The sequence below is a fragment of the Pistacia vera genome, unplaced genomic scaffold (genome assembly GCF_008641045.1).
Source record: "Pistacia vera cultivar Batoury unplaced genomic scaffold, PisVer_v2 Contig11, whole genome shotgun sequence".
Classification (NCBI taxonomy): Eukaryota; Viridiplantae; Streptophyta; class Magnoliopsida; order Sapindales; family Anacardiaceae; genus Pistacia; species Pistacia vera.
Window position 1 is genome coordinate 1,902,467 of NW_022195137.1, and position 20,302 is coordinate 1,922,768.

The following is a 20,302-nucleotide window of genomic DNA, read 5'->3' on the forward strand; positions in this document are numbered from 1 at the left end:
CGGACGAAGAAGAAGAATTAAATGTTTTATTATAATTATATCCTTATTTAAATTGAGGAAAAAGATAATACATTTCCGATTCACTTTCAAAAAGCCCGAAAGAATTAGAGGTTAAATCCATAAGATCTTCCAACAGAAATGGAGCTACGAGCCCATCACACCAATAAAATAGTCATGCTATATGTGAAATGAAATTATCGGAAAATACTTTTCATTTTTGTATGTAAATTATTGATTGAGTTTGGTGCTTTATTTAACCAAAAATATTATTTATATTCTTCACTAATTAGGATGCACATTGGATTCCTTGGTTGATGTGTCTGTTTGTTGTGAAAACGAGGTCTATTTAGAGATTATGCCAGAAACATTAAATGAACACAAACTACAACATGTTTATTATGATTTCATCCGTCACTATCGATGGTTTTCTGAAAAGGATTTATGAAAATGGCCTTTATTTATTTCAAAGTTGGGCTATCTACATAAATTTGGGCATGTTTACAAACATTAGTAGCCCAACACTATCACGTGGTCCCCTGTAATCCCTAGCGTTTTAAACTCTTTAAATTGTGCCCCTCCTTAGTCCTTACTGATACAAAACTTATTAATTTTTCTAGTTTTTAAAATTTTCTTATCTAAAATATTTCATTACATTTATTTTTATTCTAGGTAATTTTTTTTAGTTTTATTAAAATATTATTGAATATTTAACTAATAAAATGGGGTAAAGGTTGCATTTTCGAAACCAACAAGTGTATTATATCTTGTGATGCTTTTGGTGGTTACAAAATACATCAAATTTTTTTATAAATAAATGTTTGGGATTTCGACATAAAAGAAATGTTAGATGTACAAAGACTCTTATAAAAAGTCTTTGTACAAAGTAACGTAACATTTGTCACACCACCAGTTTGTGAAAAGAAAGAGAAGATTGATGTGAAACTAGTGTCACATCACTTTGTACAAAGACTCTTTGTACATATAGCATTTTTTTTTCGATATAAATGCCTATCTACCAACATCTTTCATCAATTATTCGATATTGATAACATGATAATTATAATGAAAAACGTTGTTTATTTTTTTTTTTATTAATAAATTATTATATTAAATAATTATTTTACAAACATCATTTTAGGGTTTACATTAGTTTAATAAGACACATTTTGGGATTTATGTAGATTCTTGCTTAATCACATATATATTTACTTTACAAACAATTTAACTTCAGATCAAAATTATAAGAGTGATAATGGATGATCCTAATATATTTTACTTTTAGAAGCCTTAAGATTTTATTTTTATATTTATCTTTTTTTATATAAATTAAATATATATTAGGAAGCTTATAGGGTCGGTCTTGCTTCTTGTTTACATAAAGGCATGTGATTTGGGAAAAGAAAAAAGTGAATCAATTAATATAAGAAGAAAATATCGTGTTTTCTAAGTTCGTCTTGGATTCCTTCAAAGAAATCCTATAAGGTTGACAAAGCAATTCTGATTATGCGATCCTTAGTTTTGACTTACACATTTAATCTATCGGGTGGTTAATAGTTTGTGATGGTTTTGAGAGTTAAAAATAATTACGTCATTTTTGTTAAATAAATGAATAAAAGTACATCAGCCACGAGATATTTTATTTTAGACCTAGATTACTTTGGGATTTTGAATAATAAAAATGGCTATATGCAAATTAATACAAACCTAGCTATTTTAATTTCATCAAAATTTAGCTTTAAGCTTCCCCACAATTTCATCAAAGTGGAAGGTGGTTCCCACGGCTGCTTCAATATATTTGACATTTGTTTAAAAACGTGCTTTAATTTTCAACTCTTGAAAGAGACAACGCCACTCAACTTGTAACACGTATCCTATCTTTATTATTTCATTTTTTACTAATTATTGTTAATTTATTATTCTGCTTTTATTTATTTTTATATTTATACTATAATTTTGTAAATCGTCCAATATCATATAAAAAGAATTACTAAAATCAAACGTAAATTATCAAAGTTATAAAGATCTCAACACAAAACAAAAAAGTTGTTTTCTATCTTTTTATTCTCTTATTTATCGTCTAATAAAAAATGATATCAAATGTGTTTTTATTCTTATTTTTTAATTTAAAAATAAAAACATTTAATACAATAATGAACACCTGTAGTAAGAGAAAATTTAGCTGACCGGCCATCCCAAGTTTTAATTTAAGAAAATGGCCTTGAAACTGTTTTTCATTTTTTTTTAATTTAGAGAAGCTGACGTCGCACAATTAGGATCCATTAAACATGTAAAATGGGTTAAAATGAAAAGATTAAAATATATAAGGACAAAAATAATTAATGAAAGTTTTTAAAATTTGAAATTTGAAAAAGAGCCCCACCCATTCAAATCGCTTAATCGAAAACAATTAAGGCAAAAATCGATATCTTCAATCCCTAAACACATTCTGTGCAATTTCCGGCGATAACAGTCCACATTCTGGCAAATTTTCACACCCAAATTCAATCCTAAAGCTTCTTCCTTTCTTAAAACCATGGCTGACATTCACAATGAGGAGGAAAACCCAACGCCTCTTCGAATCGTAGAGTCCGGCTGCGCAAGCAGTTCAATGGCTGCTCCGGTGGATCCTCCGATCAGTGAAGGTGTTCCAGCAGTGGAGACGATGGCGGCACAACAAGAGAGAGAACAGGAGCAAAACGATTCTGAAGAGGAAGAGGAGGCCGGGCAGAATTCAGGCCAGGAAGAGGAGTCCGATGAGAGTTCAGACGAGGAGGAGGAGGCCGCCAAAGAGAGGAGGCCGCCGAAGAAAAGGTATTTGTACTTGCCGAGACCTAAGATCGCTTAAGCGATCCTTTGTATCGCTTAAGCGATTGATGGCTTTTACTCTTGGTCGTTTAAGCTATTTAGGATTGCTTAAGAGTAAAAGCGATGAATCGCTTAAGCGATATAAACAATCGCTTAAGCGATATAAACAATCGCTTAAGCGATCTTAGATCTAGCAGATGTTGATTCTGCCTCGTACAAGATCTCTTAAGCGATCTGTAATCGCTTAAGCGACCAAGAGTAAAAGTGATGAATCGCTTTTACTCTTGGTCGCTTAAGCGATTTTAAGATCGTTAAGCAATCTCTTCCGAGGCAGAACCAAATCTACCCAGATCTATAACGCTTAAGCGTCCTTTGTGGTCACTAAGCGACAGATCGTTAAGAGTAAAAGTGTCGAATGCTTAAGCGATATAAAAGATCGCTTAAGCGATCTTAGATCTGGGTAGATGTTGATTCTGCCTTGGAAGAGATCACTTAAGCGATCTTAAATTGCTTAGCGACCAAGAGTAAAATAATGAATCGCTTAAGCGATCTTCTTATCGCTTAAGCGATTCTCGTTAAGAGATCTTATGAGGCAGAATCATCTGCCCATCGCTTAAGCGATTCTTCCGGAGTGTATTTGTTTATATTTGATTTGGTTTAATTTTTTGCTGATATTTTGTTTATATCGATTGTGCAGATTTTCCGGAGCGTAAACTATAGAGAGTACGGATTGGAGGTTGTAAGCGATACGTACCTTACTTCCCTGTGAGGGTGACAGTGAGCTCAAGTTGGGATGTTTTAACGAGAATAACGGGGATTTTAGGGATAGTGAGGAATGGTGAAAGGAGATTCAAAGAGACTTGTTCAGTCATTTTTGGGATATGGACACAAATGGAAAAAGACATTCTGGGGGTCGGGGTGTATTATATGTTGCTGCACTCATAAAAAGCAACAAAAAGCACGAAATGTGGTTCATGGTGGATGGAAAGCCTACGTTTCGGGATGATGGAATATGCGTTGGTGACTGGCTTAAGATGTGGGGAATTGCCAGGTGAGGTTGAGTAAAAAAGAATAACGGACAGTGCGGGAGCAAAAGGTTGGCTAACAAGGTTTTGGCGGGGAAAAGTCTATTAAGGCATAGGAATTAGAGGATAGGTTAAAGATGGTGAGTTTAACGATTCAGAGACGTTCAAACTGTGCTTGGTATTGTTCTTACATTCGATCCTAATGGCTAGTGACTCAACAAAAGCCGTGATATTGATTAGGTGAAGTTTGTAAGCAACTTGAACTTCTTTAATGCTTATCGCGTGGGCGGGTATCATTTAAGTGAACCAGGAGTCCCTGCAAGCAAAAGACCTGGTGTTAAAGCACTCCCAATGGGCTGAGAAGAACAGACCAACGACGTACAATTTGTTTGGCTTCCCATGGGCAAGCAGGTAAATATTAACAGTTTTTTGCTATATTTTTTTTAATATATGTGTTTGAATTATGATATGGACTATTTTTTTACAATGTAGGTTTGATGTATGAGGTTATCCTGTCCTGGCTAAGGCAGGGGAAGGTTAGGGCTTTGGTTGTGCAACGACATTTCCTAGGATGTAGCGGTGGCACGACCAGAAGTGTACCTTTGGATTATGAGAAATAGAGATTGAAATTCAATCAGCTCGGGTAAGATTAAAGGATTAAGCTTTGAATATGCACTTGCTTTAAAATGTCGCTTAAATATGATTGATTTTGTTTCTTATTACAAGGGGTTGTCCGTCCCTTCCTCACCACTACTGGGGGTGAAGCGCAACAGCACTATGTCACACTTTCCAAGCACTAGAGGATCAAAGGGATGAAGGGATAGACCGTGACGCGGGACCTACAAGGGTCACACATGTGAGGGCAGTTATAGGGCCACTGCTTGAGAATGTGGTTGACGTCGAGGAGTATGAAGCTGCAATAGGTGGGAGAGAGGAGAAGAGGAGGGAGGAAGAGGTTCGCATGCCTCAGCAAATCGGTACAACAAGTACAGCTTTGCCGAGGCGTCAGGGTCGGGAGAGTGAGGTGGTTGACCTCATAACATTTGTTTGATAAAATGGAAGACAGTTGAAAAGGGTGGAGGAGAAGTGGATAAGGTGGTAGAGAAAGTTGTTAGGGTAGAGGAGGAAGTTGGTAGAGTATTGAAGGCGGTTAAAGTGCAACCTGGGCTGAAAGAGAGAGCCGAAAAAGCAGGTTTGTGAAATCGCCTTACACCGGACTAACACGTGGAATTAGAGGAAACAAAGAAACAAATTGAAGAAGAAGCCAAAATTAACGGGGTTAAAGAGGGTTCTGAGAAGTGGGGCAGTATTAATGGAGGAGGTTGAGGCGGGGGGCGAAGGAAGCGGGGTGTACAAATGGAGGAAGCAGGAGGAAGCGGGCAAGCAAAAATGGAGTCCACTTCGATTGTATAGGCCAATAAAGAAGGAAAAAGAAAAACCCTTCTATGCCTATTACAATGAATGGAAGTGATGCCCTTGTAAAGTGTAAGACCGGGGATTATTCTCAGGATTGGTTTGAAAAGTTTTGACGATAGGCAGCTGATTCACGACTCGGTGAGTTGTTTTCGCTTAATTTTTCTTATTTTTGCTTATGTTTTCCATGAGGTATTGTATACTTATCATGTTGTTTTTATTTGATGCAGCACATCGATGAGGAATTGCACTGATGAGACTGCGACAAACCAGCAATGGTGATCTACTGATCCGATTGTGCCATCACTGATGGGCCTTTGGCCAAACACTGGTATCGACATATCGTAATTTATTGAAAAAGGCCATTGGTACATTTGTAGCAAAAGGAGCCAAGTGAAAACGATCGGGCACAGAAGACTTGGACTGCGTCCCTAATGATTTTAAGTTTGATGACAGGATGATGCAGTATATAATAGGGGACAGGCCCAATATGGCCACAGTTGGGCAAAGGTTAAAAGTGTTACTGCATCATCCTGGTCAAAGAAATGCACTGGATAGCAGTCGTTGCGCTCTTAGAGGAGAGGTTGCTGAAGATCCTTGACTGCAACCAACAATTTGTCGAGACAGGCAGTTGGAGCTACTATCCGTGTTGTTCCTGCGGCTGTTACACGAAAGCGGGATGTTTGGCACCTCGGTGGAAGCATTGACGGGAAAGTGGCCACTCAAGCACGTTCCGTCCCAACAAATGAGTCAAGGTATTTTGTATAAAACTAACTTACAATACAATTGTTCTAAAGCTGGTTCTAATGCTAATGTCATCTTCCTATTGCAGTCTTGATTGTGGGGGATATGCCCTGAAATTATTCAGTTCGACATGACCAACCCCGATGGACGGATTGAATGACGAAATAATGACCATTTTTCGGGAGCTTGGTGTGTTGAGTGCTTCCATGGGGAAATGGATCCGTTTTGAGTGAACAACCCAATCAAAAGGTTGGAACTTGTACTTTTAATTTTGTAGTTTATGTGATGTTGATGTTGATACTTGGGTTGTGGTGTGATGCTGCAAGTGTCATGCTTATACACAGCTTTACCGAAATAGACGGACCAGTGAACATTTCAATCTTGCACTCCATAACTTGGGTTCGTGAAGAAAGAAAATTTTACTCCCCGGACATCCCAACTTTCCATTTAATAATTGGCCCTGAAAAACTTTTTGTTTTTTTTTGTGTTTTATTTAGAAAAGCTGACGTGGTGTAGGTGTGCCGGATAATTTTGTAGGTTGCTAGCAAACAATGAGAGGGAACTCCTCAAACTAGCTTGGGCTGTCAAAGTAGGCTGCCGGCAAGGCATCGTAATCAAGGCTGGTGGCAGAGGAGGCAAGCAATCAGGCTGCTGGCAAGCCATGGTACCATGAAATGATCTCAGATAGTGATTATACCGAATTTGAAACTTCTCAAAGTGGCGACATCTGCATCAAGGCTGTTGGCAAGGCATGGTACCAAAGATGATCTCAGACAATGATTATACCGAATTCCAAAACTTGTCAAAGTGGCTTAGGATTATTCTGTCTTGGCATATTATGAATGATTTTAAGTTTAAACTTTCAATTACATTGATGTCTCTTATATTTTGATCTGTGATGGATTAGATTGATATAAATGACTTCATTTTGCTGCTTATTCTTTTCGAATTTGGGAGGAAAATGAGTTATTTCGAAATTAGCTCTATAAAGACAGATTATTACATAATTCAGGAGAAATGTAGGATTCTTTTCTTTTTGTCATGATCGCTTAAGCGATATATGAGCGACCACATATATCTCTTAAGTGACCAAGATTTTTGCTCAAATGATCGCTTAAGCGATCTGAAATTGCTTAAGCGACCAAGAGTGAAAGCGAAGAATCGCTTAAGAGATACCAAAGGATCGCTTAAGCGATCATAGATCTGGACAGATTTTATTCTGCCTCAGAAGAGATCGCTTAAATGATCTTAAATCGCTTAAGCGACCAAGAATAAAAGCGAAGAATCGCTTAAGAGATACCAGAGGATCGCTTAAGCGATCATAGATCTGGGCAGATTTTATTCTGCCTCAGAAGAGATTGCTTAAATCGCTTAAGCGATCAAGAGTAAAAGCGAAGAATCTCTTAAGCGATACCAGATGATCGCTTAAGTGATCATCTATCTGGGCAGATTTTATTTTGCCTCCGAAGAGATCGCTTAAGCAACCAAGCCCCACTAACTAAGCACGTAAAATGGGTTAAAATGAAAAGATTAACTAAACACGTAAAATGGGTTAAAATGAAAAGATTAAAATATATTTGGGCCGAATCAGAAATAATAAAAGTTTTTAAAATTTGAAATTTCTAAAAACAAGCCCCATTAACTATTCACCTCGCTTAATCGAAATTCATTAGGGTAAAAAGCGATTTCTTGAACCAAAGGGAGACAGTGCGATTTCCAATCAAACCCGCAAATTTCCACACCATATTCAATCGTAAACTCAATTTCTTGAACCCTAAACGGAATATAGTCGTGATTTTCGGCGATAAGTCACAATTTTTGATCGATTTCTTGAACCTCAAAATCGATTTCTTGAACCCTAAACGGAATCTACGCGATTTTTGGCGATACAGCCTACATTTCTGATCCAAACTACAAATTTTCACACCAAATTCAATCCAAAACCATGGCTAATACTCACAATAACGAGGACAACCCAACGCCACTTCAAATCCTAGATTTCGGTGGCACAAGCAGTTCAATGGCTGCTCCGGTGGATCATCCGATCAGTGAAGTGGTAGATCGGGAAAGGAGACGCCGGCGGCACCAGAACAGAGGGAAGAATCGGCAAACGGTTATGAAGATGAGGAGTCAGGCGATAATTTAGGCCAGGAGGAGGATTCCGGCGAGAATTCAGGTGACGAAAAAGAGGCCGGCGAGAACGAGCGGGCCGCCAAAGCAAGGGTAGTTTTGAACTGTCGCTTAAGCGATTAACCTCTTTTACTCCATCTGCCCAGATCTAAGATCGCTTAAGCGATCCTTTATATCGCTTAAGCGATTGATTAAGTTGACTCTTGGTCGCTTAAGCGATTTCAGATCGCTTAAGCGATCTTTTTAAGGCAGAATCATAGATATAAGATCGCTTAAGCTATCATTTGTGTCGCTTAAGAGATTCTTTCAGTTTACTCTTGGTCGCTTAAGCGACTTGAAATCGCTTAAGCGATCTTGCACGAGGCAGAGTCAAGATCTCTTAAGCGATCTGAAATCGCTTAACCAATCTGAAATCGCTTAACCAACCATAGTGGTAATTTTTTGTTGCTGATATTTTGTTTATTAGTTGTTTTGGTTTATTTTTATTGCTGACATTTTGTTTATATCGATTGTGCAGATTGTGCGGACCGTAAACTATACAGACTACGAGTTAGACCTTATAAGCGATAAGCTGCCCTACTTCCCTGCAAGGGTGATGGTCAGGTCAAGTTGGAAAGTTTTTGACAGAATACAGGACATTTTAGATGGAATTAATTATGGTAAAAGATATTTCAGTCGCACTTGTTTCGGTCGGTTTTTAGGACTCAAAAATCATTAGAAAAAGGCATTTTGGGGGCAAGGAGTGCATTACATGTTGCTGGACTCAGTAAGATGCAATAAAAAAAAAAATGTGGTTTGTGGTGGGCGGAAAGCCACTACGTTTTGGCATGATGGAATATGCCCTAGTGACGGGCTTAGGATGTGGGGAAGTGCCAGATAAGAAGGCAGCGGCAGTAAAGAATAGTCGGGGAGCCATACAATTTTATAATAAGGTTTTGCAGGGGGATAAGTCTATTACAACACAGGTATTAGAGAATAGGCTAGAAACAGTTGAATTTACTAATACAGAGAAGATAAAAGTGTACTTGGTTTTGTTTTTACATTCGATCTTATTGGCTGGTGACTCAACAAAAGCTGTTGAGAAAGATTGGTTGTTGTTTGCAAGCAACTTGAAGTTCTTTAATTCTTATCCATGGGGACTGAAATCATATGAGCAAACCATCAACAGCCTGAAAAAAGTAGACATGGCATTAAAGCAGTCCCAATAGGAGGGGAAGGATAAACCAAGCACGTACAATTTGTTTGGCTTCCCATGGGCAATGCAGGTAAATATTAATAGCTTTTTGTTATATTTTTTGTAACATATATGTTTGAATTATGATATGGACTGTTTTTTTTTTTACAATGTAGGTTTGGATGTATGAGGTCATCCCTGTCTTTGCTAAGGGGGGGAGGGGGAGGGGGAGGACCAATAGTTTGGATGTGCAACAGCAATTTCCTAGGATGTTGCGGTGGAATGTCTAGAGGTACACACATTCAGATTACAAGAATTACGAGCAAATAGACGTTGAGATTCAAGCGGCTGGGGTAAGATTAAAGGACTAAGCTTTTGAATATGCAGTTGCTTTAAAATGTCGCTTCAATCTGATTGATTTTGTTTCTTATTACAGGGAGTCGTCCGTCCCTTTCTCACCGCTACTAGGGCTAAAGCGGAAGAGGAGTATGTCAAATCTTTCAACGCACTGGAGGATGCAAGCGATGAACGGATAGACTGCCTGATGCGGGACCTAAAAGGGTCACGCATGTGATGGCAATTGCGGGGCCACTACTTCACAACGTGGTTGATGTCGAGGAGGATGAAGCTCCAATTGGCCGGAGGTCCGAGGAGGAGGAGGAGAAGAGGGAGGAAGAGGTTCATATGCCTCAGCAAACCAGTACAACAAGTACCGCTTTGCCGAGACATCGACGTCCAGAGAATGAGGTTGTTGACCTCATAAACAGCTTGTTTGAGAGTTTTACAACGGCCGTTTATGCAAGGTTTGACAAGATGGAAGAGTGCATGAAAATGGTGGAGGAGAAAGTGGATAAGCTGGGAGAGAAAGTTGATACAGTGGAGGAGGAAGTTGGTACAATGGAGGAGAAAGTTGGTGGAGAATTAAAGGCGGTTGAAGTGCAAACTGGCTTGAAAAGAGAGAACCGGAAAAGCAAGTTTGTGAAATCGCCTTACATGGTAGTGACACAGGTAAAGAAGAAGAAAATTAAGAAACAAATGGAGGAAGAACCAGAAATAGAGGAGGTTGAGGAGGTTGGTGGAGGAAGTGGGGCGATGATAATGGAGGCGAGCAAGGTGGGAGGCGAAGGAAGCGGGGATGTAAAATGGAGGAAGTGGGCAAGGGAAATTGTACTCAAATGTCGATTTGTATAGGCCAATAGAGGAAAAGAAAAAAACTCTTATATGCCTATTATAATGGATCAGGAAGTAATGGCCATATAAAGTGTAAGACAGGGGATTATCCCCGGGAATGGTTTAGGAAGTTGTTGACGATGGGCACGTGGCTTGAGGACTGGGTGAGTTATTTTCGCTTAATTTTCCTTATTTTTGCCTACGTTTTCCATACTTATCTTGTTATTTTGATTTGATGCAGCATATCGATGAGATATTGGCACTGATGAGGCTACGACAGACTACTGATGGTGATCTATTGTATCCCGACTATGCCATCACTGATGTGGTGTTTGGTCAAAGGCTTGTTTCGGCATATTGCACTTTAATTAAAAATGTCGTTGCTAGTGGTGCAGCAAAAGGACCGAAGCAAAAAAGATTGGCCCCAGTACAGTTATACTGCATCCCTGATGATTATCATTTTGATGACAGAATTATGCAGTATATACGGGGGGATCAGCCCAAATATGGCCACAGTTGGGCCTTTGTTAAAAGAGTGTACTACATGATCCTCGTCAAAGAGATGCACTGGATAGCAGTCGTTGCGTATCTCGAGGAGGAGTTGCTGAAGATCCTTGACTGCAACCCCACTATTTGTCGAGACAAGCAGTTGGAGGTCAAGTTGGAGCCATTGTCCACGTTGTTCCCACGACTGTTGCGTGACAGCGGGATGTTTGGGCACTTGGGTGATCAAGTACTAACCGGAAAGTGGCCAATTAAGCGCTCTACCAATAATGGATGGACGGCCGTCCCTAAACTTTTACAAACTTTTTAATTTTATTTTAATAGGGACAGGCGTCCCTAGCATATGGACGCCCGTCCATATTTGATGGACGGGCGTCCATGTTAGTGAACGGCCGTCCAAATTTGATGGACGGCCGTTCACTAGAAAAAAATTATAAAGAAATGGGAGAACGCGTTCCACGTCGGCCGGTACAAAAATTCGGTGCAAAAATTTCGGTGTCCGTAGTGTTATTGATGTTCAAGTGTTATTGATGTTTATATAGAGTGGTTACAACCAGCCCTAACAAGACTTTAATTAAACAAGGAAATAAAATTCTATTTAAACACTAAAACTAATTAAAACAAGAAATCTCAACTGTTGACTAATTATAACATAAGAAAGTAAAATTTAATTAAATTAAAACTTTCTAAATCAACTAAACTCTTAATATAAAAACTACTTGAATTCCTAATATGAAACCCTAAATAAATAAGAAAATCAGATAAAGAAAGGGAAACAAAATTAGATTCTAATTACATCCTAATTTAACACTATTTTCCCTGCATCACACTCCCCCTCTTAAAAATAAACTCGTCCTCGAGTTTCAATCTGGTGGGTGATACTTGAAATAGAGTAATAAGTCCTCCTTTGGAGCAAATAAATATCCTTTGTCATTGATCTTCCTAGGAGCGTTGTAATGCACTATAGTCTTCAAGTCGCAATCGAATGTCATCGATGTTTCATCCTTTTGATCTTTAACTTAAATGTTTTCTTTTTGCTCAAGTTTCTCCTTTATAACAGCTTGCTTTTGCTCAAGCTTCTCCTTTAGGACAACTTGCTTTTGCTCTTGTTCAATCTTCTCTTCTTGGAGAACTCGTTTAGCTTCAATGTCTACTTCATGCTCAATCTCCTTTGATGTGTGATCCTTAATTTGTAACATCTCACATGATCTTCGTTGGCTTTAAGAATTTCTTTAGGAAGTGCTTTATGTTTCTTGTCTTCTTCCATAACTTGTGAGCCATGTATTTTCTAAAGAAGAATTCTTTTTTTAATTCTTAATTATGATTCTACAATTGCTAGTTGAACAACATCAAGCAATGTATGGTCAGGCAATAAATCAATTTGAGCTCGTACATTTACATTCAACCCATTAAAGAATCATAAAGTTACTCAATATGGATGTTCATTATAGTCAAGGTGGAGTAACAACCGTCGATATTCAACAATATATTTTCGGATAGAACTTTGACCCTAACGGCATCTCTGGTATTGCTGGAATAATATCTGCTCATAATCAGGAGGAAGAAAATCCCTTTGTAACAACTGTTTCATCCTGTACCAAGTTCTAACTATTGCTTTCCCCTCGCAAAATCATATGGATTGTAATCTTTCTCACCGCGCAGAAGCTCCACCCTTCAATTTGCACGCAACAAGTGTCACCCTTCTTCCTTCTGGAATCTCCATATATTTGAAAAACCTGTCTATGCCGTAATCCAATCCAGAAAGTCTTAAATATTTAAATTACCATTAAAACAAGGAATATCAACGTTTAATTTGAATTCGCTGGTATCTCTATCCCCATAACCACTTCGTCCATATCCAACATGCCTTCTAAAATCTATAAAGTAATCATCTTTTTCGTTTGAATCTTCCATGTAGACTTGTTGTTTACCGCTGTTTGCAAAAACTGGTCTACCGAAAGGTTGTCAATGAGCCATATCATCTCTAGTACGTTGCCTCTTGTCATTCCGATTTCTGTTGGCATCTTCGCTCAAAACATCAAGTCGATCTGCAATTTCTTCAAAGTGTCATTCCAAACATTGGAATCTGAGATCCATTCGTTGCTCCAAAGCTGTCAACGCCACCCTTTGCAAGGTCTCAATTCCCTGATCTTTGCCAGGAAAACCGTTGCCGCCTACAACTTCATCACCTACCATTAGATCAGACGAATTTTGCTTGCTCTAATACCAATTGATGTAGTGAGTTAGCGTGATAAAACAAGACTAACACTCGACTATACCTTTAGAACTGATAAATAGTCTCGCTCACAGAAACTTAAGTCTTAAAATCTGAAATAAATCGTAATAATTCTTTCAATATTCTGTATGTTCAAAAGAAACAAATAATATGTTTATATAGGGTGGTTACAGCCAACCCTAATGAGATTCTAATTAAACAAGGAAATAAAATCCTACTTAAACACCAAAACTAATTAAAACAAGAAATCCAACTATTGATTAATTATAAAATAAGAAAGTAAAATTTAACTAAATTAAAACTTTCTAAATCAATAAACTCTTAATTAAAATAGAAAACTACTTGAATTCCTAATATGAAACCCTAAATAAATAAGAAAATCAAATAAAGAAAGGAATAATTACATCCTAATTAACACTATTTTCCCTACATCAGAGTGGATGCAATGTTGAGGGAGTATTGCCTGCTAAAGATCTTATGCATTTTAATTCGTATGCCTTTGAAGATCACAATCCCGGGGAACGTTAGGAGCTCTCAAAAGAGGTAATAATATGGTGAGAATTGAGGAAGGTTGAACTTATTTTTTATTAAACATCTTTCATGAGGTGGTTTTTAGCTTTTTTTTATTAGATATTACATATATTATTGAACAAACAAGACCTATTCAAACCCTAAAAAAAAGTTTACCCACAACCACTGTCACCATCACCATCGTAAGTATAGCCAATCCCGGTCGCTGGCTGGCTGGGAATAAATATTTAGATTGATTGAATCAACATTTCTATGGACAGATAGTCAATGTGAAATTTCAATTGATAAAGACAAACAGCTAAGGTGCAATTATTAGTTCGAAACCAGTGGAGTTTACTACCGTAAACATCGGGAGTGATAATGTAATTTAATTCCAGGTTCCTTTTTTAAGTAGATTTAAAGAGAAGTTAATTCAGATCAAGAATTTCATCAACAATGGATTGACATTTTATTTTTGTAAACAAGGAATTGTTATCACAACTTTGAAGTGTTCAAACATCGGTAGGTAAGTGGAATCTTTTATATATTTATATAAAATTAGAAATCCCTTTCTTTAACAGGTGTTCATAGCTATCTGGCCCCGGTTCCAGTTGTACACCACCTTAAAATAAAATTTGAGTAATAAAAGACGAAGTGATATAAATGGTAACAATGTGGGTTTTTACATAGATAGCCGAAGAAGAGCTAGAAAAATTTTCAAGTTTTAGCATCATACATATCTTCTATCTTATTCTCTAGTGAAAGTGTGATGGCTGCTTCTTCTTCTTCTTCCGGAATTTCCCTAGAAGAGGAGTATGATGTTTTCCTTAGTTTTAGAGGCGAGGATACCCGCAGTAACTTTACCAGCCATCTCTACTCAGCTTTGATCAGGAAAAATATTAGAGCATTTTTTGATGACCAACTTATCAGAGGAGATAAAATTACGCCTTCTCTTTTGAAAGCAATTGAAAGGTCAAAGATTGCAGTTATCCTTTTTTCAAAAGGCTATGCCTCTTCGGCATGGTGCCTTCAAGAACTTGAACAAATTCGTAGATGCAAGAATGAGCGTGGACAGATTGTATTACCAGTGTTTTATCATGTAGCACCGAGAGATGTAAGGAGGCAATCGGGGTCTTTTGGTGCCGAATTTGCGATGCTTGAAGGGCGTTTTAAGGAAAAGTCAGACACATGGAGGACTGCTTTGACAGAAGTAGCCAACCTCTCTGGCTGGGATTCANGTAATCTAAACAGAAATACAAAGAATATAATATTCTTAAACTATAAACCAGGAATCAAGAATTACCTCCAGCCATTGAAACAAACTCACGAGCAGTATTTTGGATCTTCTAAGCTCTCAAGACACTCTATTGATGGTGTATTTTTCTGTATATTCGAGTTCTTGAGCTTAGGGACCAAAATAATATACATAGCCAAGCTTCCATCAAGCTCATAATGGCATTGCTTAATGGCTGCCATAAATCCCAAACGCTTGGAAACTGAAGCATTTGAAAACTGAACAAAGAATGTGGACCATCAACTTTAAAACTGATGAAAATCAAAATGTTATTTACGTTACTCATGTAACGTAAGTTTTACAAAAGATTGCAGTTATCCTTTTTCAGAAGGCTATGCCTCTTCAAGATGGTGCCTTCAAGAACTTGAACAAATTCTTAGATGCATGAAAGAGCGTGGACAGATAGTAATACCAGTGTTTCATCATGTAGCACCGACAGATGTAAGGAGGCAATCGGGGTCTTTTGGTGCCGAATTTGCGAAGCTTGAAGGGTGTTTTAAGGAAAAGTCAGACACATGGAGGACTGCTTTGACAGAAGCAGCCAACCTCTCTGGCTGGGATTCATCTGTAGTTAGGTAACTTGCTTTGAGGTTGCGATGCATAGTTTCTGTTCTTTTAAGTAAACAATATCTTGAATTGGAGAAAGTACTCTTATACTGATAATTTCTCCTTTTTTTTGGGTAAAAGGGTAATTATATATAAAAAGAATGAAGGAATACAATCAAGCGGGAAAAATCCCCTGCCATTAAATCCTGGACAGGCCCAACACTTAAAAGGAAGGATAATTTCTCATTTTCGATTCATAGAATTTAGGTATTCATGGCATAGGATCTTGGTCGAACTCTTAGAATGATTATATATATCTTTTTCTCTTCTCATCAAACTGGAAAAGAAGAATTTAGCCGCAAATATTTTAATCTGAGAAACATTGTCGCGGATGTGCGTTGTTGAGGATGATATTCCAATCGGTCAATATAAATTTTCACTAGTTATGAATTGTCTTTCCTAATTGTTTGCAAGGGTTCATCCCTGAGGTTTAGCCAAACATAATGAGAAACATGAGGTTTTGAAAAATGATAACAATTACGCACTTCTGTATTTTAGATCAAATGAGTGACATATATATTGTATGTGAAGTCATTGAACTATCAAAAAATGAAATATCTCCATCAACATAAGTTAGCTAGAATCAGAATTATGTTCTCTTGCCTCGCTTGGGTATCTTAATTATACTTGGTATTTGACAGGTTTGAATCAGTACTTTTACAACAGATTGTCAGCGACATTTATGAAAAACTCAATTATCTATCCCTTGTTAAAGAAAAGGAACTGGTTGGTGTGAAAAGACATACAGAAAACATTGAATCTCTCTTATCCATGGGATCGAAAGACGTTTTCACGCTGGGAATTTGGGGCATCGCTGGTGTAGGGAAGTCTACCATTGCTACTGTCATTTACCACAGAATCTATAGGCAGTTTGACAGGTATTGCTTCATTGACAATGTTGGGGAACGAGCAGAGAGAAGTGATGGACTAATTACCCTAAAGCAAGAAATTCTTTCAGCAATAACACTTGAAGATAAAAACGATGACCCCTCTGATGCAAAACAAAAAGCTGCAGGCAGCAAAAAGGTTCTCATGGTTTTCGATAATGTGACACAAGGTGGACAGATAGAATTTTTAATCGGAGGTCTTGGTTGGTTTGGTCCAGGTAGTCGAATCCTTATAATAACAAGATATGAACAAGTGCTGAAGGAATGCAGAGTGGATAAAATATAAAAGGTTGAGGGATTATTGCATGCTGAAGCTCTTATGCTTTTTAATTCGTATGCCTTTGGAGATCATAATCCCGGGGAACGTTACTTGGAGTTGTCAAAAAATGTAATAGTATATGCTAAGGGTGCTCCACTTGTTCTTACGAATTTTACAAAGCCAAAACGATAGTGTATTGTAAAACTTTAACACTACCATTTCACTCAAACAATGTCAATATAATATTGTCGTTTCAACATATACAAACTTAACATAAAAGTATACAAGAAGGAAAAATCAAAGATTCCTTCAGAATCTCACTATCAAATACTTAATCTGACAATAGAAATGAATTTGAGACTAACAATTACAAAAGCAATAGAATTTCAAATTCAATAATATAAGCAATAATAGTTCCATACATAAAATAATATGAATTGGAAACAGTATTTCTAATTCAAGGTGCAAAAACGTAAATATATAAGTATAATATACTGAAAATAAAGAAATCCTTATGATTAAATTGTAATGACATAAATGACGAATAAAATACTTGTATTTCCTTGAAACCATTCATCAAACAGCCAACAACATTTATGATTTGTGAAAAAACGAAATTTATATGCATTTAAAAAGATTCGTACTAATTGAATGTATCAAATACTTAATATATTTATGTAGAGATTTAAATGAATGTGAACCATTTACATTTAAGGTAAATTAATACTTAACATTAAATGATTAAGACCAAAAAAGTTTATATTCGTTGAATAGAATAATCAATGTTTCTCGGTAGAAACTACAATGAAACAACGATATCTGATATTCAACAAACTAAAAATACCATCATTAATTTACAAAAATACTAAAAACCAAATTCAAATAACAATACTGACTCTCCTTAATAATTAACACGATATTATCTAACAAGTCAAAACACATAAAAAACTATTCGCTATCCAATATTCACACAGAAATCATATAAACCACAAAGACCATTATAACATCATAATTTCCATATACTTACACCCAAAAAAAGCCACCAAAACATCATGATTCCTTACAAAAGAACGAAAACACAACCCACAAGTCTATTACAATTACCATCACAAATTGTGCAAAGAATCATTGCAAAAGCAACTCATAATAAAAACACCACTCTACAAGCAATACGGTTGACATAAGTTTTACTAACATTATCATATTTTGTTAATATGTTGATTTCATTATTTTGTTAATCATACAGAAAACAGTATTTTCACTCCCAACAATTGAAATGGGTTATGCCGAATCACTTGTGTCTTTAGTTCTTAATGATTTTCTAATACATAAAAATCAAAATACATTTTAGAATCGATATTTAACTTAATCATATTTTGCAAACTTTTTTATTGTTAATTCCTTAATCATACAGGTAATGATATTATGATTGCCAACTATTGAAACCATTATTTACACTTTTTTTATTATTGTGGATCTTGTGTTTCGAAACCATTATTTACCTTACAATTTACAAGTGCAAATCTCTAAACGAACAAGCAAACGTAAAGGAAGTCTTACATAGAAGAAACATCTTCAAACAATGACACAAACTACCAACATTAATAACAGCAGGACTTTCAATTCTGAAGATCCTTACAGAAGCAGAAAATAAACATGCTTGACTACTGCATGGAACACATTTGTTCTTCGTGTAACATGATAGAAATAGAGGATTACAACTACTTATTGCAGCTTGCAAACAAGATGATTAGCAAGCAATGTATCAGAATGCTGTTGCTCTGATCATTATGCATGACAGTAGAGGTATAAAAATTCTGATGAAATTAGTGAAACTAACCAATCATTTCCACAAAATTGTAGGGAAGTATTCAAGTCCATGACTCTAACTGCAACAATTCTTATTAAAAGAAGAATATTTCGGACCTGCAACAAGGAGAATCAAAATCGTATACATTGAGACAGATCAACGTCGCTAGAAAATATCACATGTCGAAGATGTAATGTAGATTACCAAATAGTATGTATGAAATATAATTTTTAGTAAGTTTCTTATGTAATTTCTTATACATGTAAAAATTTAAATGCTTTTTAATTTAATTTGAAAATAGAAGTTAAAACTCATTGGATTGTCTAAATTTCTTACACATGTAAAAATTTAAATGCTTTTTAATTTAATATGAAAATAGAAGTTAAAACTCATTGGATTGTCTATACACGTTTGACAAACATCAATCTAAATATATTATAATATAAATTAACAAAATCTATAAATAACCATTCCTATCACAGATCTAAAAAAACTTTCATTTTATTATCAACCAAATTAAATCTCACGCCGAATGATAACATGTTTTGGGAACTCGCTTGCCAAACCATTATTCACTATCCAACCAATATATTATAATATCATAATGACGTTTCTGACTTGAATACTTAACAAAATATTTATTACGCTTTTTTTTATGTTGTGCAAAGGTCTGCTACTGTTTCGTATCCTCTTATCCAAAAATTTATTAACATTTTTTCAATCGATGTGTTTGTTTATTGCTAGACATCTATTCATTTTCCCAAGGCCACTTTTGTATTGTCAAAAAACAATCCCAAAAACTTTGAATGAACTATATGGTAGACATTCATTTTCAAAATCAATCTAAGGATTATGGATATGAAGCAAGCATATGAATCTTATACAATAACAATTTTTTGTGCACAAAAGATCAGTATAATTTTTAATTTTAAATAAATAATTTACGTACTATTAAAGTGATATCAATAACCAAGTTTTTTCACATTATTATTATTTGTATGATTAACCGTATTGCATTAATGTCATATACATCTTTACCGCCTTCTCCAATCTATTCTTATTATCCTTTCTATTAAACTTGTGCCAATAAGATTTTATTCTTCTTAAACGACCATGTTTATTTATTATAACATCTCTATTCATATTCTGTCTGTTTCTATTGTATTCCTATTTAATAAAACAAATCAAAATATGTTGTGATGTGAATCAACAAAAGTTCAATTAAAAAACTAAGATACTCGATAAAACATGAACAATTAAACAAGACCAGTGCCAAACCATATAAATATTTAATAATCATATTGCCAAACTATAATTAACTACTTAATCAATATATTATGACATCATCATGACATCTCCGACTTGGATATTTAACAAGGATTTATTACCATTTCCTTTAAAACTATGCCAATTAGATATCATTATTATTAAATCACTGTGTTTATTTATTGTTGATCAGTGTATTGTACTGTTATGTGATATTTTTAATGTGAGATCACTATTAAAAGTCAGGATATTAGAATTTTGGTTTAATTATGGGTTAATGTACTTACTTTTTTATTGATGTGTTTGGTATTCTGATATTCAATGTCATTCTTAATGTAGTGCTTTTGTTGAAGTGTTGATAAAATAAATGGTACTGTTTATGTAGATATTTATATGGTATTAATGGAATTCATAAAAGCTGATATTTATGTTAATGTAACGGGATCCGTTTCGTACTGCTTTAAAAAAA